The sequence below is a fragment of the Podarcis gaigeae genome, assembly GCF_964106915.1.
Source record: "Podarcis gaigeae genome assembly, chromosome: 2".
Taxonomy (NCBI): Eukaryota; Metazoa; Chordata; class Lepidosauria; order Squamata; family Lacertidae; genus Podarcis; species Podarcis gaigeae.
In genome coordinates, this window is record NC_139679.1 from 80,528,035 (window position 1) to 80,552,895 (window position 24,861).

Genomic DNA, 24,861 nt, shown 5'->3' on the forward strand with positions numbered 1-24,861 from the left:
CTGCCAGCTATACAACAGTAGTGATTTTTATATATTTCTTACATCTTTTCTAAACGTATTGTTGCTTGGTGAGAGACACCAGAGGTTTCAGCATTTACCCAGCATTCGGTTTCCTTGGAAAGAAGGTCGGTGGAAACTGTGGTGTCTTTAAGATAAATGGTTTTATTTACACATATATACAAACCTGATAATAGGATGGAAGTGTTCTCTGCATTGACACTCCAACAGATCTTGCCAAGCCATTAGGTTCCCAGGGAGATCCCCAAACCAAACCAAATATTTGGGTCCATCATAGAAACCTCTGTGTCTGTAGCTTCCCCAAACCAAATATTTGGGTACATCATAGAAACCTCTGTAGCTTCCAGCATCAGCCAGATATCCCATAACAAACACTTGCTATTGTTCTTCTAACTTGCAAGGTGATGTTGCTTCCAACTAAGTGAGGGTAGGGGGAAGGTTACTTCCATTTGTCTCTATGGCAACAGGGAAAACTCTTTGGACATAAAAATGGCAGTACTTGACTAGCCTTCTGTGGCCATTATCTCACAAATAAACTGGTCTGACTGGTTCAGAGGCCTCTTCTATTAGATTTGAAACCTCCATGATACAGAATCGCAGACCAGGAAGGGACCCACAGACTGACACCACCAGTCCAAAAACCATCAACCCTATAACAATATATTTATACTTAGAGCTGGAATTCATTGCCTCTGAAAGTAGGCTGTTTAGGTAAAGAGGCTGGAAACCAAGTTCATGAGAAACCTAGGAATGAAGTATATCCTGAAGTGTGAAGTAGCAGCAGGTGAACACCCACTTGAGAGTTTGATAGTGTCTCTGAGGAATCTTGGCTGTTTCCTGTGGCAGTTTCCAGAGAGAAAAGGCACACATACAGTGGGTTTCTGTCATGCTGAGTGCTGCACTCTTAAAGTTTACTCTAAAACTGCTAAGTGCCTCTTGTTCATTTTTGTAATTGTTAAAACCCTCCTTCTGGAGCAGTTGGCAGCTCTCATAAGCTCCCGGCTTATTGCACTGTGTGTTAGTCTATCTGAACTATATCTATGCACATATCATATTGGCCTGAATATAAGCCTCACTTTTTTCTCCAAATTCTGACCATGAAAAGTTAAAGTGCGGCTTAAATTCGCAACCTTACAAAAAATGGCTTTTACAATATCACTGCTGAAATAGACATATGATAAAACAGAATGGGTGGGTGTGTGAGTGCCTGTAGAATTTTAAGGGAGTGGCTTATATTCAGGTATTGTGTCTCCCTCCCCCCTTGAATTTTAAAGGTGCAGCTTATATTTGGGCCAGTATGGTACATGTGAAAGAAAGGAAAGTGCTCAGCTCATTGACAAAATGCCTACTGTTTATCTGCCCTGATAGCTGAATTATGAATGGTATGGTTATGCTATAACGCCCCAGATTCCTTTTTTACCTTTGGCTCAGCACCTGCCTGCTCACCCTGCATACAGTGGGAGTTAAACTTGTGGACGTCACAGTGGCAAAGTTTGGCAGGTGCAGTTCAAAAGGAACAAAACTGAAGACAACGACCATTTGGTAAACACCCTGTGGGCACCTGTCAAGGTGAAGGGAGCTAACTTCATCTGACCTGCCCCTTCAGGTCTATGGGACTAGAAAGGATAGGGACAGGGTCTTCCCTTGGAGCCTACCCCCCTCATTTACACCCAAGGCCCAGGGGTGGGGTGATACTGCCAGCCGCTCCTGTAGCAGGGTCAACTCTCCATTTTGGGCAGAAGGAAGCAGTTACCTCTGATAGGTGATGGGAGGGGGGAGGAACAGCAGCCATCCCCCACCCAATCCTGAGCCCCCCAGCCATTCCCCTCAGTTGGAGATCGTAGCTATGGGTGCCACAGGCTTGTCATAAACGCCCTAGCCTGGCCTCCTTCCCAAGTACACAGGAGGCCAGTATTAAGGTAGGATTGAACTGCTGTTCCAGTCAGTTTCTGTATATAGAATGTAGGTGGGGGGGTCTTTGCATCAGGCAGGAAAAAATGTCTTGGGCCAGACCTGTTCTTCCGTACCTCAGTGTGAAAGCCCTGGGAGGCCATGATAAGAAAATGACTAGCCTTTGGCCCTGAGCCAAAGGAAGCTCACCCAGAAAGAGCTGAGAGAGAAGGATGAAAAGTCAACCTGATTGTGCACCTGCACCGGAGGTAGGAATTCAGTTACATCAGGCATAGGCAAACTCGGCCCTCCAGATGCTTTGGGACTACAACTCCCATGATCCCTAGCTAACAGGACCAGTGGTCAGGGATGATGGGAATTGTAGTCCCGAAACATCTGGAGGGCTGAGTTTGCCTATGCCTGAGTTACCTTAACCGTAATAATCTGTTGCAGGTCCCTTTAATGTTTGCTAACGTCATTTCTCATTCAGACACCAAGACGTGAGTCTTGTCTCTTCATTCCTTGAATGTGGGAATATCTGTGACCTGGAGTGTACATTTACCCAGCCTCACCCAGCAAACAAGTGCGCTGATTCCTCTCATAAAAGCGAAGTTGGGATTAGATCATACTTTCATTACCCGTAACCTTTTCCCTGCCAGGCTCCTAAAACACCCTAATCTCCCCCTTGACTCCCACCATTTCCTACAGAGTGTGTCCTTGCTCAGAGCCTGGAAAAACATCTTGGGAATGTTCCCTCCTTTATACAGTGTTGTCTAATCATTCAGCTGCAGTTCTCTGAGTCATAGTATAGCACTAGGAATGAATCAATTTAATCCCTTAACCTTGATGTTTGTATCTCAGAAGTTTCTCTGTAATGGTTGGACAGTTTATTTTCATGGCAGAATGTTTGCAGAGAGGTTTCTGGCTTTATCTTCCTATTAAGAAAAATAAAATCAATACTGGCAATTAAGCCAAAACCCACAAAACAGTAAGCACCCCCACACCTCCTTAAAGCAGTGGCACTTTGTGATTTAAGAGACGTCCCTCAATTCTCTTCCCTCCTCTTCCAGCTCCAGGTTGCAACTGAACATGGTATCTTCTTCATTTCCTTTCTGCTAATGAGTAGACAGGAAAAGTGCACTCTTGCCACTCACATAACTCGGAGACAGTGAACATGAGGCTGACCCTTTCCTTTCTGCACTCAAAATCTAACCGGGAACTCTTCCGTATATTATTTTGTAGTTGTCTGTACGTTTAAGGATAGCAAGGTTTGACAAATTACTTGTTTCCACCAGTCACTTCTTTATCAGCAAAAAAAAAAAAAAAAAAGTCATTGTTTGACAAAATGCCAGTTCATTTTTCGGAATACCCAGGCATAGGAAATGAGCCAGAGTTATTTTCTGCAGATTTTTAAAACAGCAGCAGCAGCAAAGAGAGAAGAGATGTTTACATTGGGGATTGGGGTGAACCTTGTCATCTGAAATTATGTTTAAGACATGTTCATCACCTTTTCAACACAAAAATAATGACGTTAACAAATCTCTCTGTACAGACAAGGCTTTTCCTGAGGAAACAATAGAAATATGAGAATTGCTTTAATGGGGTAGAATGTGGATAATATTACACACATGCCACCTTTTGAAATACGGCCTGCTGAATGTTTTCCTCTATGTACACTGAACACAGCAAGCCAAATCACCTTCTTAATGGCAGAAAACCCTTCAATAAAAATTGATGTGCTTTTTTCCTCATTTTATTTTTTTGTCCTCAAGATGGTGATAAGGATCCAATGAGGAAACTAGGAAGCTCTGGTCCCAGAGCATTCTTGCAAATCATTTGCAGTCTATGTGCTCCTGCAAACAATGGCAAAGCCCTACCTGGATAAGTTCTGTACATTCTGGAGAAAGAGCAGGGCATTTCTGTTTGAAGCCTGGACCAACAACTGTCATAGGTGCCTTCTGAGTGGGCAGCAGCTGCCGGCCGCATCTTTTAAACTTTCAAAGAGTTTGCCTTCATTGGCATCCCACTTATATGGTAGAAAGGGGTTTTTGGTGGGGAGAAGTACTGGGCTAGGCTGGTGTCTTGCCCATCACTTGTGGCTGCCTAGGCTTTCCCTAGCTCACTCACAACCTTGTGCTCAGCCTTCATTCTTAAAGACTGCTGGCATGAGACACAGACATAAAACTTCTTACACTGTCAAACTATGTCACAGAATCATGGAACTGTACCGTTGGAAGGGACCCGAAGCGTCATCTAGTCCAACCCCCTGCAATGCAGGAATCTCAGCAAAAGCATTCATGACAGATGGCCATCCAACCTCTGCTTAAAAATCTCCAAGGATTTCTACCACCTCCTGAAGAAGAAGAAGAAGAAGAAGAAGAAGAAGAAGAAGAAGAAGAAGAAGAAGAAGAGTAGTTTGGATTTGATATCCCACTTTATCACTACCCAAAGGAGTCTCAAAGCGGCTAACAATCTCCTTTCCCTTCCTCCCCCACAACAGACACTCTGTGAGGTGAGTGGGGCTGAGAGACTTCAGAGAAGTGTGACTGGCCCAAGGTCACCCAGCAGCTGCATGTGGAGGAACAGGGAAGCGAACCTGGTTCACCAGATTACGAGACTACCGCTCTTAACCACTACACCACCCTTGCTCTCCTGAGGGAGTCCATTCCCCTGTTAACAGTTCTTACTGTCAGAAAGCTGTTCCTGATGTTTAGTCAGAATCTCCTTTCTTGTAACTTGAAGCCATTGGTTCAAGTCCTACGCTCTGGAGCAGAAGAAAGCAAGGTTGCTCCATCTTCCATGTGACATTTAATTATATGGATATTTAATTATAACTATCAGATCTCCGCTTGGTCTGCTCTTTTCCAGGCTAAACATACCATACTCCCTCAACCATTCCTCATAAGGCTTAGTTTCCAGACCCTTGATTTTGACTAGGAAAACATAGTCTTCCCTGTCTATTTTGGCATTTTACAGGCCTGTGTGAATGTACCCCTCTGCTGGTTAAAAGATACATAAGATATTAACTTGCATGCCATTTATTGATCTATTGCCTATTGACATTGCATGGTACGGTGACCTTATTTAATTCATACAGTAATTTTTGAATTCAGAGCCCACTGATTTCATACTTGGGGGTGCAGTAGAACCAGTTGCCGAAGAATAAATAGTTGGGATCTGATGACAGTAGCTCGGGCTTTGCAATGCTATATGTTCTGTATGCGTGTAACATGATCCAGTCCTGAAAGAAATAAAAAGCATTCACGGAGGACATACAGGTTCCTTTGTTTTAGTTTATGTCATTGTACAACACTAGGGGGCAGACTAAAGATGCAGACTAGAGACTAGGAAGACCTTGGTCTTGCAATTATTTACTCTTTCACATCTTTCTTTTAAATATGCTGCAGTTTTGTCTCTCTTCATTATGATGGATAAACTGTACTGATCCTGCAATCATGTGCATACCAAAAATATCTCTAAACTCATATGGCTGCCTGATCAAGGCAACCTTAGGTATTTCCTTAACTGACAAGAGTAAGCCTAAAAAGAGAGTTGTAAAAGAAACTAATGGCCAGGGAAAGAAAACCATTTTATAATAAGTTTAAAATATGCCAGGTGTCAGCTTCTGGAATGAGCCATTTTTAGCCTCGGGGTTACAGCTCCCTTCCCGTCTAGTTTCAAATTGTTAGAGGGGGAGGAAAGTGGATATGCAACTCTCCATTTATTTATTTATTTTTAAATCTCCCCCCCCCCCCCCATGGGGGAGATGCACAAAGCCACTGGAGACACTCTATAATATTCTTCAGTTCAGGTTCAGTACCTTGACAGCGTTAAAGTGAACATGCCCTTATGTAACCATTGTAGTATCCTTTCTATATATTTCTATATATTTTTAAATTAATTAATTTTCACATTATCATCATATAAACCATAACAAACAAATACAATTAAAAAAAAGAAAAGAAAACAATTGCACACCATATTTAATCTATATTTTGGGAGTACTCAGATCCCTTGACTTCCCTCCAATTGCTCCCCTGGTTCTTTTATAATATCTTATATTATACATGTCTACAATTTCCTTATCCTTAATTATTACAAATTTTAAACATTATCGTAGTATCCTTTCTATATTTATCATTTCTTTTTTAAAAAATTGATTACATTTATGAAACATTCATATAAATGTTCTATGTAAACTACTCAGAGATTATTATTTTTTAATTAAGCGGGCTAAATATATTGGTACCTAGTACTTATAGAATTTTTTTCCTGGTCTTTCCTTGAGTTTCTTATTTTCAGTTTGATTTCATTTTAGCTTTGTCTCTGCTTTTCCCAAGTCTGATTTTGCAAAGTAAGGTTGGCTGGAAATGGCTTTCCAAAACTGACTTGCAAAATGTACTTGGCGTGAAATACAGCATCTAAGTAGCTACTCAGGACTTCCTTCTATGTATATACAGTGGTACCTTGGTCCTCAAATTTAATCCATTCCGGGAGTCCGTTCGACTCCCGAAACCATTCAAAAACCAAGGCACGGCTTCCGGTTGGCTGCAGGAACTACCTGCACTCAATCGGAACCCGTGTCGGATGTTCGGCTTCCGAAAAAGTTCGCAAATCGGCATTCGGGAACAGATTTATTCGACAACTAAGCTGTTCGAGAACCAAGAAGCTGCCCAGACTGCCTGTCGGCTACTGAGCCAAGGCGTTCGTTTGGGGCTATAAGGCTCTACACAGCTCAGGACCAGGTTATGTAAGAAAACACCTCCTACTGTAAGAAGAATCTGTGGAGGAGGCCTATTTAACCACACCACAGTCTACAGGCGTTTGTCTTGTTTTTGGTATCAAGGCAGGCCTTCCGTGTGGGCACCAACTCTAAGGTGCTTCCACAGACAGCTGAAATGCATCTATTTACTCAGTTGTCTCCTTGGCTCCCACGTCAGTCCCTGATACACTAGGGTTATTGTACTGATAATTTGCTAATAATCTGACTTTATGGTGTACTTTGATGAGGTGTTGTTCCTGTGCACCACTCTGCATCTCTTACTTGGCATGAAAAACAGTAGATAAATTATTTTAATATAAATACATAAGATGGTGAGGGATATACAGTGGTACCTCAGGTTACATACGCTTCAGGTTACATACGCTTCAGGTTACAGACTCCGCTAACCCAGAAATAGTGCTTCAGGTTAAGAACTTTGCTTCAGGATGAGAACAGAAATCGTGCTCCAGCGGTGCGGCAGCAGCAGGAGGCCCCATTAGCTAAAGTGGCGCTTCAGGTTAAGAACAGTTTCAGGTTAAGAACAGACCTCCGGAACGAATTAAGTACTTAACCCGAGGTACCACTGTATCTATCTGTTGGGTGGAGGAGGTCTGGCAAACTCTGCCATGGTGTATTGAGGTTTGGAAGCAAAGTACTTAAAAGTGTAGTGTATACTGTATTTCTGTGGTAGTCAGAAAGTGATTAACACCTCCCATCTAGGTGCCTGCCTCAACCGCTGTGAGTTATAACTTTGTCATAAGCAAACTGATGCTGATATACTGCATGGGAAAATAGTTAGCGGGCTGTGGCAATAACAAAATTGACATCCACACTCTCTGCAGACATAACTAAAACTTGCCTGTGTGTTAAATAGGATTGTAAGGTGTTTATTTTAACTCATTTTTACAAAAAAGATAATAATAATCAAAGGTCCTTTCATAGTTTATTTCTTTTCAGTGCTTACTGATATAAAAACCAGTAGATGGCTGTTTTTATTCCGCCTTCAGTTCATGCCCATTCTATAGGCTCATGATTGAGGGCAGTGTGAATCATGGGGATTGTAAGGTCAAGATAAGAAGTCATATAAATAGGAACGACCTTTTCAGGCAATCTGTGACACATTTCCCCTCTAATGTTTATAGCCATTCAGTTCCTTTCCAAATCACATTAAGTGCCATTTTTGTACTGTCTTGGGTTGGTCATCCATCTCATTTGTGTAAGACAAAAACCTGCCACCTTCTCATTTTATCTTCTCTTGTGCATAATAGAAAAAGGAACAAAAGTGTACACGATAGCCTTGAACTCATAGGAGGGGGCAGTGAAAGTGAAGCTTAAGGGAAACTGCCTCCTCCTTCTTATTGATCCATGTCCCTCAGAATGTCTTGCATAAGATTGAAGCTAAAGCTTGTTTATAAATATGCTGCCATTGAAATAATGTTGTCCAGAAATGAAAGTGAGATAATATTCCATTTTGCCACTAGTGGTCTTTTGCCTTGGATGCTACTTTTAGCCCTGATTTAACCTATTCCCTAGAGAGCAAATTGTCCCGTCCCGCCATTCCACTTGTGGGTTGCTCCTCATCCATAGTAGACATACATGCCGCTATTTACCTCAAAATACCTGAAACCACAGTTCTTGCAGTCCCTTTAACTGGGAATTTGGATTAGCTAGGGAGAAATTGAAAGCTTAGTCTTATATAGTTGTTTTCTTACGGTAAAATGGAATTAATTCAGTCTTTGATTCTTTGGGGAAAGTGGAAGGTAATGTAGTTAATCATGTAACAGGGACAGGCAATTCTTGGTATTGTAAATTTCTTTCTTGGTTTAAATTTATCTCTTCAAAGGAAAAGCAAATTACTTTTTTGACTAGCAGACTTTCTGCCTCTGGAAATTGTACTTCCAGAATTAGCAAACGGATTGTTTTTATCCTGAATACAGAATACCAGTGGTATTTATAATGTATTTTGCTTGTGGTTAAAACTGTCTTTACTGCAAAGAGCAATCACTGAATCATATCGCCAATACAATTCTAATGTTTATTTTTCAATGTGGCAGACAGGTAGCGTCTTGTCAGAGGCAAGCATATCTGCAAGTGAAATAATGACTCTTTAATTAAGATAATTATAAAATAGGAATGTAAATACTTAAGGTGCAGTATGTCTGCACTTTTTTTCTTTCTTTCACATTATTCAGACACTTACCTTGCATTCCTGAATCCCTCCTGACCCCCTCCCCTCTCAGTCCCGGATGATGATAGCAGTATAGACAAAAGGCAATCTCAGCTGCTAAACTCTGTTTAGAATGGGTGGCTCATTTGATCTCAGATAGAGCAGTGGAGTACATTTTTTCATAATGTCATGTGGCCTTTCCATTGCTTTCTCTTTCCATGTCCTCTCCTGTTTGTTTCCTCTGCACTGATAATAATAATAAAAAGTCAGTGACACCCACTGACACCGGAGCCAACTCCCTAAAATTCCTTTTCAGAGTTATTTTTTTCAAGCTGCCTGCATTTGGCTACAACCAGGCTTTAAACTTAATCTCTGTGACTTGCAGTGGGGATCTTGACTCAAGCCATCTCTTCACAGACAGTCAGATGGCAAGCACCCTCTTCAGAGTCCAAGCAACACTGGAAGGGCAGGAAGGGCAGGGGAACCCAAAGGCTGGCCCTGGCCCCAGTCCTGCTTGTGGTGCCCCAGCCTTTAGGCATTAAGCAGGAAGGTCTGAAGGGGACTTTGGCAAGGGCATATTAGAAGCCACCCCTGGCATTGGGAGCCCTGAGAATGCAGAAGCTTCTAACTGCATTCAGCTGGATGTGGTGAGATGCCTCCAGACCTTTCTGTTCAATTCACAAAGTTATGGGATGGGAAAGTTGGGAGTGGGGCATGCACACGCAGTGGCATAGCATGTGGGCAGGGGCACAGGGGCATTTGTCCCTAGTTCAGAATTGTTAGGAGTGCAAAATTTCAACACCTGGTGCCACCTCCGTCACTGGGCTCCACTGAAAACAGCTTCTCCCTGCGAACCAGGCAGTGACCTTTCCAGACAATGGAACAACTCTTCTTCTCTTATCTCTGTGGCTGAGATTTCTTGGGTGTGATATAGATGCCGTTAGGCAGTTGAATGTGTATGCGTACACCGTCCGTTTCCCTCCCTTTCTCCCACTCACCCACCCCTCCGTGCAGTCCCAAGTTCTGGCAGCCCATGCCATGCCACAGTGTGCGTGCGATTCTGCTGCATATTCTTTGCATGTTCCCTTGAATACCTGTAGAGCGTGATTGCCCTAAACAATTATGTGAGAACTTCAATGTATGTCCATTGTGTAACCGATCTTGCTTTTGCCAGGCCAACTTTTTTCAGTCCGGAAGCAAATCATCTGGAGTATTTCATACTTACCTGCAGCTCCAACTAACAATTGCCCCCAGTCTGCAGAAGTGAAGAGAAGTACACTCTGGCCTCTGCCTCCAGCCAAAAGGCAAGGGCTGCTGTGTCACCTGAGGCAGCTCCAACCAAGCAAGTCAGATCAGCCTGACACCACCACCCTCCCAGCCCAGTGAATATAAATGCCTGTTAACACCTCAACACTTTTTCCTGGCCTTCAAAGACTGGCCTGCCTGCTCTGCCTTTTCCCTCCACGTCCCTTCCCTTGTGTGTCTTGTCTTTTTTGGTTTGTAAGCCTGTCTCTATTACTATTGATGTGAATTGCTTTTGGGAGACCACATTTGCCTGCACATTGGAATGAAGATACCATACACTGTATAATATAATCTTTGTGATGCAAACAAAACTTTTGAGGCTGGATTCAATGATATGGATGTTAGTTTTTCAATCTTTTTAAAATTAACTTCTAAAGGGGGTGCATGTTGTATCCAATATAATCTGACTTAGAGCAGGCCCATTAAAGTGAATAGACATGACTAACTTAGCATCATTAATGTCAGTGGGCCAAACTCTGAGTAGAACTTAGCTGGCTACAATCCAATAATTTTTGTGTGCTTGTTACCCCAAAATGGGAAGTAAAATATTTCAAATCTTCCTCACAAGTGTCTCCCTTCTGGAAGATTTCCAAGCCTGATTTGCAGGGGCTAGCATGTACAGAAGGGGTGTGCATGTTTTTAGATGTTCCTATTTTATCTGGAAGCCACTCTGAGTGCCTGTCAGGGAAAAAGGTGTGTGTGTGTGTGTGTGTGTGTGTGTGTGTGTAGGTATGTGGTGGATAAAAGCATCCAAGCAGAATCACAACAACTCTCTCTCTCTCTCTCTCTCTCTCTCTCTCTCACACACACACACACACACACACACACACACACACACACAAATATTCACAAATATTCCTCCTGCTTTTGGAGCTCTGCCCACTTCTAAAGTATGAATGATGATCAGACCCCCTGTTGGTAGAAAACGCTCTGCCTTGGTCTACTAGAGGTTGACCTAGCAGTGCAGCACATCCCTAAATACTATTTGTGTAACTCCTGAGAAAATGAAATGAATTTATCATATTCTGACAGCCATTAAATCATTAGACTCACTGCTTGTCCATAAACCAGCGCGCTCATAATTTATACTTTTATCTCCTGTGTTTCCACATCTTTAAAAGCATGAAATAATAATGCCTACCTAATTAGGGATGTAGTGACAATTATTTAATTCCTGTCTGTAAATTTCTTTGAAGTGAAAACACCTGCTTCTCCTTTGTCTTGTCTGGTCATTTATAAGTATCCTGCATTGTGGGCTAGAAGAATTTCAGCTATGCCTCACAGTTCATTTGTGCCAAAGTGGAAAACCCATAAACTGAAGTACCCCGAATAGTTTAAACAAGGGTAGGCACAATATAGAACACACCAATCGTGAGTGAATGAGAAGGGGTTTTGTCTGAGGTACCAACAGAAGATTAATTTCTTTTAGCTGCTCTGCAGTTGCAATCCTCATGGGAAGATCAGAACTGCCCCTAAGGCAGTATTGCTGGAGGTTTAGAGGAGTCAAGACTGCCTATGATGTGTGTTGTATCTCTAGGTAGTGAAAGGGGATCAGGATCAGGTGTAAACAGCAGCAAGAGCACCGTGGATAGCCTTGGTGTCAGACTGCCAGGGACAACAGAGTTTCATACAATGATGAAGACTGATAAGTTGATACAAGGATAGCCAGGATGTTTTGGACTACAACGCCCATCAGCATAGCCCATTAGTCAAGAATGATGGAAGTTGTAGTCCACAACATTTGGAGGACATCATATTAGCTAACTTCCAGAAAGATTGCACATCCTGGACGGTTCAAATGGAGAGTGCCCTTAAATACCTATTCTATTTATTTTTCTTGCCCACCTTTTGAGGCAACTACGCACAACTGAAGAAAAAACATAAAATAAAAACAACATCAGATAACATCACGTACACGTGAGCCTGGATTCATACAGCTCTGATTCATGTTTGTTAGCATCTCTTGGTGGTTTCCAGCAGTTCCCTGTTCCCTTTGTCCCGTGTTTTCCTTTTCCATGTTCCATTTCCTACATGAGTATACATTTATATTCCTAGTCTGACATAATGTTGCAATGGAATGCAGTGGGCAGAAGGTGGCAATCAAGTCTATAACTCAGGCTACCAAGTGATCAGCAGAGGATGGAGAAGAAAATAGGAAGAGAAACTATTTATATTAAGTGACCTAAGAGCTGGATTCCCGTTAAGAAGACAAAGAAGTCCCATGGACAAGGGCTGTGTGATGCATGTGATCATTACTAGAGGGCCTGGCTGTGTGCAGCTTTTGCCACATAAACAAGTCAAATCAAATTGTAGTCTTCAACAGGAGCCATTTCAGATGCAGTCATGAAGCTCATCGACTTTCACCAGCATGACTGCATCAAACTCATTTTTTATTTTTTTTACCTGTGATGCAGATTTTCCAGAAAAAAATTGGACTGGAAAATTTGTACATTTTCTGTTTGCATTGGAAAATTTCTGATGCCCTAAAGGTAAAGGACCCCTGGCAGTTAAGTCCAGTTATGACGTGCTTTTGAACTGCTAGGTTGGCAGGAACTGGGACCGAGCGACAGGAGCTCACCCTGTTGCACGGATTCGAACCGCCAACCTTTCAATTAGAAGGCCCTAGGCTCAGTGGTTTAGACCACAGCACCACCTACGTCTGATGCCCTAAAGAGTGAACTAATTTAGCATATTTGCTTTTCTTGAATTTAGCAAAGCTCAACTGCAGTTGAAACTGCAAAGCTGGTATGAGTAATTTGTAATCTAATCATTGTTACTAATATTCAATTTCAGTGATCATTGGTAAAGTGAGTCAGGACTATTTGTGCCTTGTTCCTCACTCTCACCACCCCTGTGGCTCAGTTCTTGTTTGCTTGTCTTCTCTGTCCACTAGCCTATGTATGCTGTCATTTAACACCACACTCATGTTTGATTTAATCATGGATGAGGGTGCTGCTTTGACATGACACCTGGGGATTTATCTGACCCAGGTGTGCCAGCCCAGAGGCTGCAGTGACAGGAGCCAAGGGAGTTGCTGTGGTCCATAGGACATCCAGGAAACTCCTGAATCTGAACGCTGTTTGTGAGGGCCTCCACCTGGTGTTCAGCAATGGGGATCGTAAACTAGGATTACTGCTGATGTACCATCCACCTTGTTGTTCAGCAGCTTCTCTGACCAAGCTGAAAGAGACAGTCTTGGATGTGGCTTTAGGGAAACCCATAGTGATAGTTCTGAGTGATTTCAACATCCATGCTGTGGCTTCCTCTAGCGTTTGAACAAGACTTCATGGCTCCCATGATGAACATGGGGCTGTCTTGTCGTCATCAGTCTGATACACAGGGTAGAGGACACTTCTGTCAAGGCTTCAGGAATTTTATTCCTCCCCCAGTGGCAGCGAGAAGCAGAGAAAACAAGGTAGAGTCCTTTTTAATGAGTTTATTCATTCATACAAGCAAGAGACAAAAGAATGCAGGCAGCCCTGACAATGGTATTGCTCCAGCTGAGCCCCTCCTCCCTCCTCCCTAACAACAGCATTTCCCTTTACGGTGGCCACTCGTGGCCAGTTGACACTGACTCCTTTGTTCCTGCACTCTTAACAAACACCGAGTTCTGGGAGAAGGGGGGTCAGAAATACTCTCCAGTGACAATGTGTCAGCTGGCTGCTCTACCTCTGTCTCCCCTCCCCTTCTCCTAACACTTCCCAACTCTTCTGTTCGTCTGTCACTGAGCTGTGACCTTCCTCAAACCCCTGCTGTAAATCAAGGCTGCATTCCTCTTCTCCTGCAGTATCAGGAGATTGGGTGTGTGATCTCCACCATTCCTCCTCTATCTCGTCCCCTTGAGTCCAGTCCCTGAGAAGCCTCAGCTGTGCTCCAGTTGGAGGAAAGGTGGTCTGAAAATAGCAGGATTTGATCCCTTCCTGGTTAAATTTGGACTTAGAGCTCCAATCTCCCACTCGGGTATAGTGGACTGATTTGGATGGTCCACCTCCAGAGATGAACGGAATCCAATATATTCCAAAATGCCCTGGCATTCTGCCACTCACCCACCCCCTCATGGATAGACCAGTCAACTCTGTTGTTGTGTTGTGCAATAATGAGACATGCTGGGCTCTTGACACAGTCGCCCTCTCTGGCACTGTAGAACCCATTTTGTACCTTAGTGTAACAGAGACCTAAGGGTAATGGATATGGATTGGGCTGGATGGTGCCTAGAACACAAGTTGCAAAAGACATGCTGCAAAGCTGACCAAACACAACATAAAGCTCATAATGAAGCCTACTGTGTGGTAGTGAGTGTGTTGCTTCTCTTCCGCCAGGGATGTGTGTGGCGCTGTGGTCTAAACCACTGAGCCTCTTGGGCTTGCCGATCGGAAGATCGGCGGTTCAAATCCCCTTGACAGAGTGAGCTCCCGTTGCTCTGTCCCAGCTCCTGCCAACCTAGCAGTTCAAAAGCACGCCAGTGTGAGTAGATAAATAGGTACTGCTGTGGCAGGAAGGTAAACGGCTTTTCCGTGTGCTCTGGTTTCCGTCACAGTGTTCCGTTGCACCAGAAATAGTTTAGTCATGCTGGCCACATGACCCAGAAAGCTGTCTGTGGACAAACGCTGGCTCCCTCGGCCTGAAAGCGAGATGAGCACCGCACCCCATAGTTGCCTTTGGCTGGACATAACCATCCAGGGGTCCTTTACCTTTACCTTACCTCTCTTCTGCCATTGTATCCTCAATCACCCATCCAATGGAGCATTTTTTTGTAATGTTCAGGGTCTGTTAAAATATACTCACAGAAACTGAGTTTTGGACTCTTTGGAAGCCCAGTGTGACTTATTTGCAAGGCACTTGGAAGTAAAGTTGCTGGGTCTCACTCCCACAATGACTGCATAAACAGAGTGGATAGATCTGGGAGTAAGGCAAGAAAGATGACATTCCTCAACTCAAATGGGTTCACTGGGAGGATGCTATCTACTAAATAAGGGAAGTTATGTTGCTATATTTACTGCTGTGCGCAAATAAAAGACTTGGGTTCAATACCCCTATCATTTTTAGATTTCTTTAAAAAATCTAGATTTTTAAAATAAAAACCCCAATTTTATGCATATTCATATGGAAGTAAATCCCAAATTGTGCCATATTATGTACAGCTCAGATGGGTCTCCAAATATACTTACATTTCTACAGCACTTAGTTGGTATTAATTATTAATATTACTTGGGTCTCACTATACTTAAAGCAAACAAAACCCAACAGTAAAACTAACCCTAGCACGTAGAGTTCTCCAAATCCTTTTTCACACACACACACACACACACACACACACACACAACCTAATGCCACCCTCAATTTCTTTAAGAATAATCTTCATTCAGCCTCCATCCTGGACCATATATTTTTTGCATTTGGGATATGAAAACATTTCCCCCTTTCTTTCAAATTGGTAGTCGGCACTGCAAGAGTACATTTTAACCCTTTCCAGCAGGTTCACTTTCAGTTCAACAGGATAATTGATCAGCAATTATGTAGCAGGCAGGTGGAAAATGGGAATAGGGTGGAATTTGCCTGAAAGGAAAAAAAGGATTAAAGAGACCTGGATGCATGTGTCAGGCTCTAGGTCCTTTCCTGTTTCTAACCTTGTGGTGGTGAAGTGATTGGTATCTAATTGCTTCAGGGGTTCCTCCTTGTCTTCTTCTTCTTCATTTATGAACAGGTCCTGAAATTCTTTTTTCTAGTGCTATCAGTGGGCAAATTTGTTTTAGTTTTTCCTATACGGGGCACCAGTTCTGATTCTTTATGTGTAAGAAACGAAAAGGGTCCAAGGAGTCGGTGACGTTATTTAGTTCGCTAATTGTGATTTTGTTTTTGCAGCATCATACGTAGGCAATTCTGGCTGACTCTTGGATTTACAAGTGACAGGAAATAGGTAAAATCAAGTTAGTTTCACTTAACTCCTATTGATTTCAGTGGAGCTTAGGTTAGTCATCATGTTGGCACCTTGAGCTCCTCATTTTCTTATTTGCCCCATCTCTAACAGACAGCAGTGGAACGTCTCTTTTTTAAAAAACAACAACACACAACTGTCTTTGATCTGACTGTGTATGGAATTTGTGAAACTGCGAAGAAGAAATAATGATGGACGATGACTGATCAGCAACCTTCCATGACATGCTGACTTTATATCTGTATATGAGGGAAATGAAGTTTCCTAGATGTTTAATCTAGGCTTGCCAGATATTTCTTACTTGAGGGAAATATCTCTAATTCCTAAACACTGCATCTCCGCACAATTTAATACATTTCCCTCATTCCAAAGCACAGCACTGCTGTAGTCCTGTATGGAAAAGGAACCCAGGGAAGCCAAATGGCATTTATCATTAAAGCCTGATCTAGCCACTGAAGAATGTCTTGGCTACAACCACCTCCGTTCTGCTAGGAGAAGAAGGGGTGGGTGGCACCAAAAACCAAGAGAGAAGCAGAGGGAGAGATGGCAATTCAAAATGGTGGTAAGAACTTTTTGTGTTTTGATAAATCCTGAACATAAAATCAATTAGTCAATAACAATGATTGACATAAGTTTGAATAATCATATAATAAGGGGAGGATGAAAACAAAAATGAATAGTCCCGTTCCCCCCCCCCCCCCAAAAAAAAAATCGCCAAAGGCAAAAAATAGATACACAGTAATTTTCAGGGTCAACCTTTATGAAATCCTAATATATCCAACCCTGCTTCAGTTAAAAACAACCTTCTTTGGGTGCACTGGGGCGGGGGGAATAACTAAGTAAACTGAAGTGCAGGCATTAATTAATAGAACAATTATTATTATTATTATTATTAATAATAATAATAATAATACCTGCCCATCTGACTGGGTTGCCACAACCACTTTTATACACTCTTATACATGGGGCATATGTTAAAACTTGGTTGGCACTCATTTATCTTGGGAGACAATGCAGGAGTGTATCTTTGGGATGAAGTCAAACCATTGCAGAGTTACAGCTGTGACTGTAGAGATTGATACAGGAGACACATGCTTTGTTTCAGCTGGGGCAGATGAAGGCAGTTGTGCTGCTCCTCCTCCCAGTGTTCTCTGTCTCTGTGCTGTCTCTGTGCTCCTCCCAGTGTTCATTCCTCCTCTGGTCACTTCTATGGATGGATGGTCTGTCTGTCTGTCTGTCTGTCTGTCTGTCTGTCTGTCTGTCTCCAGGCACTGCAGTCATCCGCAATGGATTCCTACATGGTGGGGTTAATGTTGCCAGCCTTCGTGTCACATTTGTGAGGTAAAACCTAAACCAGGCATAGACAAACTTGGCCCTCCAGATGTTTTGGGACTACAACTCCCACCATCCCTAGCTAACAGGACCAGTGGTCAGAGATGATGGGAGTTGTAGTCCCAAAACATCTGGACGGCTGAGTTTGCCTATGCCTGACCTAAACTAAATCATAATGCAAGTGAGTATCACAGAAATATCCAACCACAAATTTGCGTACATTCCATGGACCACCTGAATGAAGCTCGTGGACCACTGGTGGTCCATAGGTCACAGTCTGGGATCCTCAGGTGTTGATAGTACTGTGGTAGATGGATCGATGGTCTGACTTAGTACGTCAGGCTTCCGGGAATCAGCTTCCTCCCCCCCCCCCCCATGGCAGTAGATAAGCAGAACAAAGGAAAAGGAGTCTTCTTACCAGTTAGAAACTTTAATAACCATAGTGAGAGAACAAAGAACACACCTCCTGGAAATGGCAGTGTTCCCAATTAAGTTCCCTCCCCCCTCCATCCCTATTAAACTACGTCACTCCTATGTCTTGTAATCTGAACTGGGAGCCTCTGTGTTTTCTGTTCTGCCACTTTCTGAGCTCTCCGGGACTTTAGGAAAGGGGGGTGGACACTCTCCAGAGACTGTGAATCTGTTAGCTCTCTCTCTTCTAGTGATTCTTCTGCTAGCTGTTCCCCATCCAATATTTCCCAGCTTCTGCCATCTGAACTATGCCCCTTTGCAAACCACTGTTCCAAATCTATACTGTCCTCCAGCTCTGGAAGATTCAGGATCAGGATGAGGGGGTGGCTCCCACCATCCCTGCTCAGTCCTGCCCTCCTGGTCCCTGACACAGTATAAGGCAACTTCCTATGTTAGTATTAATATATGAGAAATTATTAATAATGATAACTAATCATATAGACTTAAACCAACTTATTGAAAACATTATTGTGGTATAAATCCCCATATTTGATCATGATTTGATTCTTAGCAACATTTTGATGTTTCTCCTCCTCCTTTACTGTGCTAGAAGCATTCAGGTTTGGTGTGGAGACACTCTGATCATTACAGCCATGATCCTTGTGGTAAGTTGTTTGTGACAGCATCTTTTTGAAAGTGTAACATGTAGGCTGGCCCTGCACAAGAGGAAAGGAGAAGCCTGAGTGAATGATCCTTCATTTGGGCACTAGTGTTGAGCATTTCGTGGTTGTGACACTGCTTAAAAATGGAGCCAATGTGGTGAAGTGGATCTGGATTAAAATCTCACTTAGGTTGCTTTAGACCAGGTATGATCATGTTTCAGGCTTATGGTTTTGCTAGAACGCCAAGGTCCGCCAGTTCAAAAGTGACATCTATGGGCTGGAGCCATTATGTACTGAATCCCATAAGTCAAATATTGGAATATACAAAATATAGCCACATGCACAAAGGTCTTAAACTGGCTATCAGAACTGCACATAGACTGGCTCAAAAGCAACCAAAGAATATTCATATTTTACTGCAGAGAAACACAAAGCCTGATAAGCTACTAGCAAAAAAAAGCCAGACCTGACACAGCAGTATTTTATTTTCCTTCTGATTATACAAGCTATTGTTGAATTATTGAGAGTCATGAACCCTTGCTGCAAATCCTTCAGCAATCTACCATATGCCCATTCCTGCCTTAGTTTAGGAACATAGGAGGCTGCACTATCCTGAGTCAGACAATTGGTTCAGTATCATCTACAATGACTGCTAGCACCTCTCCGGAGTTTCAGGCAGGGAACTTTTCCAGATGCCAGAGTTTGAACCCAGCACCTTTTACATTCAAAGCAAATGCTCCATCACTGAACTATGGCCCTTGCCCATAAACTGACAAGTGGTGTGTGATCTCTCTCATAGGGTTGCTGTGCAGATAAAACAGAAAAAGCCACCTTGAGCTTCACTGAGGAAGAGCATAGCATATGTAGAAAATAAATAAGATGGAACACACAGGCATGTCCTCTTCCTCACTGTCCTCAGCCTGACATTTAGCTCCCACCATCATTCTGAAATGTGTTTCAGATTGATTTCCCCCCCACTCCACCCCCAAAAAATTCATTTACAGATTCGTCTCCTTTGCCACCTGTTGTTCCAGTAACTAATATTTTAATAGAAGCGGGTATTGATTTATAGCTTTTGGTTTCCCTTCCCCGCTTTGTTCTATGGAACAGCAATGACTTCACTTAGCTAGTATGATGACAATAATAATAATAAAAATCTTCGCAGATAATTAAATGCACAAACTCCCTAAGGCAATGCTTCCTTCTGGCCTGAACCACTTAAACTTTAAAAGGAGCTGGAAAGTGTTAAAGCCTCTATCATTTCAATACTGGAACATGAAATTTGTGACCAGATGCATTAGATACCATTCCTTTAATAGGAAAAAAAATGCTTTCATTTTAACAATCAGTGACTTTTTTCTTTTCTTTTTTTTAATAATTGTGCATATTATGCAAGTCCTTTAATATAATTGTGTCGATTGAATAAGAGATCGGATTTAAGACACTCTATTAAATTACTGGCAGTGGTGGCCAGAGGCTAGGAGTGTTCTTCTTTCATTCCATTCATATTGCAGATCAAGGATCCAGTTCCAAGAGTAGTAAAAGGATACATGTTACAGAATACACCTCCACCTTTTGCTGGTTCTCTTAAACTTTTTTTAAAAAACTTCTGTAAGCTTAATAAGGAAGAATTAATCAGATGCATTCCTTCCAGGTATGTTACTGACATCAGTCTTTCATATTTCTGCCGTATGACAGAGAGATAAAGGCTGTAATTCTATGCACACATACCTGGGAGTAAGACCAGTGAGACTTACTTCTGACTAGACACAATAGGACTGTGCTCGGTTTGATCCAGGCTTAGTCATCCTTAATATAGACCCATTGCAACCATTGTGATTTAACGGGACTAACCTAATCTGGCTTGCTCTGAGCATGACTAAATCTGGATCAAACCCAACAGATTTAATGTGCATTTAAAAGAAGCAAAATTCTACTTTCAGTTGTGGACTTCACTCTGCTCCAACAGCAGAACACATCTTACACTGGGGTACAGTCAATATGTATACAGTGGGTGAGATTCACCTAATGAGCTCCATCAGCAGAAGCCCTGCACAAGGACTTCCGGTTGTGCAATGGGGTTTCCTTCCTTTCCACCCCTGTGTGCCCTCTGAGTCCCCCAAAATTGGCTCAGCATGGAGGGGTTAGAAGAACGTCAAAAACATAACAAGGTTGGTCATGCTTCAGTTCCAGGGAAACTGAAGCCCAACCTCTGGGATTCAGCTTCAGTTAGTTGGCTCAGATTATCCAAGAGATGGTGCTACAAAGCTGAAAGCATGTGCTCAAGCCACAGCATGCATTACTGCAACAGTGTGTGGATCCATAAGCAAACCTTCATTCATAGATCTAAGTGACTGGGGTGGGATAGAGAGAAGTGGCTTCTCAGAGACCCTGGTCCAGAAGCATATGAGGATTCACACCCAAGTGTTAGAAACTTGAATCTAACCCAGTAGAAAAATTGGTAGCCAGTGCAGTGCTTTCAACAGAGGTGCCACATGCAGAAGCATTCTGCACTAGCTGCAGCTTCAAGGGCAACTGCATGTTAAGTGCAGCTATTCCTGTCCACCAATGGCCATTGCTGGTGACAAAGCTGGTCAAAGGCACCCCTGAGCCTCCAGTGATAATGCTAGATCAAGAAACAGCCCTAAGCTCCTCACCTGTTCTTTCTGAAGGTGTGTAACCCCATCCCAGCAGACAACCCAAAACAACTCACCCACAGAGCCTCCAACCTCTGGGATTCAGCTGCAGTTTGTTAGCTCACATAACCTCCTGATTCAGATGCTCCAGAGAAATGGAGCTGTCCTTGTGCTCCAAATCTAGTGAGTGGTCACAACAATCTCATGTTGAACTAAACACCTATGGTAGCAATTGAGATTAATTTGAGACATGATTTATAGTCTCATGTTGACCACATAATTTTTAGTTAATTATAGTGCAATCAATGCCCCATTTTAACTGTTCTATCAACGCTGAATATGTATTTACTGAGAAATGGTATTTACTGAGGGACACGGGTGGCGCTGTGGTCTAAACCATTGAACCTCTTGGGCTTGCCAATCAGAAGGTTGGCGGTTTGAATCCCTGCGACAGGGTGAGCTCCCATTGCTCTGTCCCAGCTCCTGCCAACCTAGCAGTTCGAAAGCACACCAGTGTGAGTAGATAAATAGGTACCGCTGTGGCGGGAAAGTCAATGGCATTTCTGTGCGCTCTGGTTTTCGTTACGGTGTTCTGTTGCACCAGAAGCAGTTTAGTCATGCTGACCACATGACCTGGAAAGCTGTCTGTGGACAAACGCCGGCTCCCTCAGCCTGAAAGCGAGATGAGCACTGCAACCCCATAGTCACCTTTGACTGCACTTAACTGTCCGGGGGTCCTTTAACTTTTTACCTTACTGAGAAATATTTTGTTTACAAGTATTTCCCTTGTACAGGCAGAGAATTAGTCTCAAAGTCAAGACCAGAAATGTCCAGGGGGCGGGGGGATGGTGTTAAGAAGCAAAGCAAAGGAGATGTGGGAAGTGAAAGCAAGGACAAACATTAAGGGCAAGTGTTAAGAAAGAAACCCACTTGCCACAGAGAACATTTGCAATTCTAAGCACGGGCCCTTGGGCCCTTGTTGATGTTCTGTAATGAGTGAGTAAGAATGACGCAGGCAGCTAAAAGTGGAGGACGGGGTTCTTCGCTCTATTAGAAAGGCCAAATGCTGTCTTCATTTCAGATTGCTCAGCTTCATTACATTCAGAGCAGGTTGCACATGTATGTGATGGCAGACTTTGGCCTCCATCCAGGAGACATTGATTACACGGTCACCAGAGCTAATCACAATCAATGGTGCCAAGAAATTAGGTCATCCTAGTCCAAAACCCAGTAGTATGTGTACTGCAGTATGATAACAGGGACACCAGCAAAATGAATCTGAAAAAGGCAAACATTAGCCCAGTGCTTTGAACTAAGGAGGCAGGTGGCAAGACACACAAAGGAAGGAGTCTGTGACCAGGACTCTACAATTCCATCCCCTTCAGATTCAATAGGACTTGCTTCTACATAGACATGGTTAGGTTTGTGCTCACAGCTCCTGTGCAAGAGTTAACCTTGGCTTCTGCTTATCCAGAAAAACAGCAGCTTCAGTTTTTGCAGAAGAAGAAACGAACTTCTCGAAGCTATTTAAGCTCATTTCATTTATGGAGCCTTTCTTTTCATGTTTGGTTAAAGCCTGCCATATGAAGGAATTCGCTGGACATCCCATGGTGGTCTGGGGCTATGGGTGTCCTATGCCATTGGAAAACTGCCTGAACATTGCCCACTAAAATTGACTCTTGCTTACATTTGCCAAAATGTTTTCATTATGTTTCCTAGTGTAGCCACTGTTTCAAGAGGTGTGAATCCATGTTTATGGCCAGCTGTGTACCTGAGGGAGCAGTTTTGAAAAAGATCTCTACAGTAGCAACCTCCCCAAACCTTGCTTCCACAATTCCACAAAGGGCAATTTAAGGGACTGTGCCAGAAGCCATGCCAGAACTGGGGGGCTCTGGGAACTCTGGCCATCAGTCAAGACATTGGTGAGCCTTCACAACAATCAAGCATAATGGAAGATATATTGGGTAAAAACTAGTCCAGTTGACATTAGTGTGGGAGGTTTCTCATCTTGGTTTTTATCAGGCTTTTGACCGAAATCCTGTGCTTCCTTTTTCATTAAACTTATAAACAATCTTCCCTAGTAAAGGGGTTAATTTTAAGCTCATTCATCTTACACAGACGTGAAATATTTTCTCCAGCACATAAATTACAAATTTTAATAAACCAGGACTTTGATTGCTCTATGTGGTTTGACCTGCATTGTAATCTAGGAGAGACGACTTGACACGGTTCCAAAAGTCAGTTTCTGTTTTGCATGTTAGAAGATCTACAAATTTGGGCATGTACAGGTTTTCATGGCCTATGAGCAAACAATATTGTTGCTGAAAAATTATTTGACCGGCTCATGAAAATAATTGCTTTTGCCAGAAAGTGATCATTATTCGCTTAGAAAAAAGTTCAATTCATTGTTAACATGGATTATCTTTAATTTATGTTCATATACCCTACAATCATTTCCCCACTCAAATTAAACTGGGTTTGTAATTGGAAACAAGGCTTCAATTTCACCCTACAGCCATGATCACTGAATTTCTTTCAACTGAGAATGCACGATCCAAAATCTGGAAATGTTTCAAGGTCAAGTTCAGTTCCTTGGTGTTCCGAGTTACTAAATCCAAGCTTCTGTGTAATGCAAAAAGCTTTGTGTATATTTCCTGCAAATTCAAAAGAATTTAGCAGAGATTGTATGGTTGTGATATATATGACTATATGAATCAGTGATTGTGGTTTTTTTTTATTATATTCATACCCCACATTTCCCCCCAAGACCTCACAACAACCCTATGAGGTAAAATAGGCTGAATAGTCCCAGGTCACCTGGTAAGATTATTGAGTGAGCTCTCCCTGGTGCCCTAGTCCAACACTCTAACCACTACACCACACTGCCTATCCATTTTATTTAATAGTATATTCATTTAGTATTATTTTATATATTTATCTGCTACATTCCTATCCCGCCTCCCCTCCCATGAGCTCAAGGAAGCGCATGTGGTTTTCCTTGCTTCCATTTTATCCTCACAACAATGCTGCAGCTAGGCTGGGATAACAACTGGCCCAAGGTCACCCAATGAGCTTCATGATTGAGTGGGGATTTGAACCTGGCCCTCCATAGTCCTAGTCTGATGCCTTAATAGCTACACCACACTGACATATAATATTCAAGCATACTCTAAGTTGACCATGACTAATTTATTCAGATATTTAGCTATTCAAATATATTGCGAATAAACAGTTATCTACATGACTGTTGTGTTTTCTTCCAAGTGATTTTTCTTCTACTGTCATGTTTCAGAGCAACAGTGGTCAAAGTTCTCCATTTAAATTAGTGGTTTGGAATTAGCAAAATACAGATGGGAAATGATATCCTCTGTATTTAGAAAGCCCTTTTGCCTAGACCCTCTCAGATATCCAGGGAGGCTTGAGCCACTGCCAGCTTTTGGGACCCCTAGCCAGATAATCAGAGAAGACATGTTCATCACATAGAACATCATGGGGTTGAGTGGGTATCTGCAGATGTGGGGAATTGGTATGATCTGGGTTACTGATTCTGAAGAGTGTTGGTTGGTGGAGGACAGCACTAACTTAGCAAAAAGATGAAGCATGCTGCAAAGAAGTCCCATTTTTCTATGAAGCCTTCTCTAGATCTACACAGCACCTTCCAGAGCCCAGATTTCACAGGCATTTCTGTTAAAGCCGTTCTCTTCTACTGTCTTTGCAGTAAAGAGCGAGTAAGTACACTGATG

The 24,861-nt window shown here is 42.6% G+C and overlaps 1 long non-coding RNA gene across 1 annotated transcript; it reads left to right on the forward strand.

Moving 5' to 3' along the window:
* The first annotated feature begins 1,374 nt into the window (after positions 1-1,374).
* LOC310836233 lies at positions 1,375-24,281 on the forward strand. Its single transcript, XR_014559938.1, has 3 exons — positions 1,375-1,560; positions 16,450-16,639; positions 22,838-24,281. It is a non-coding gene; the product is annotated as an uncharacterized lncRNA (long non-coding RNA).
* Positions 24,282-24,861: the final 580 nt, after the last annotated feature.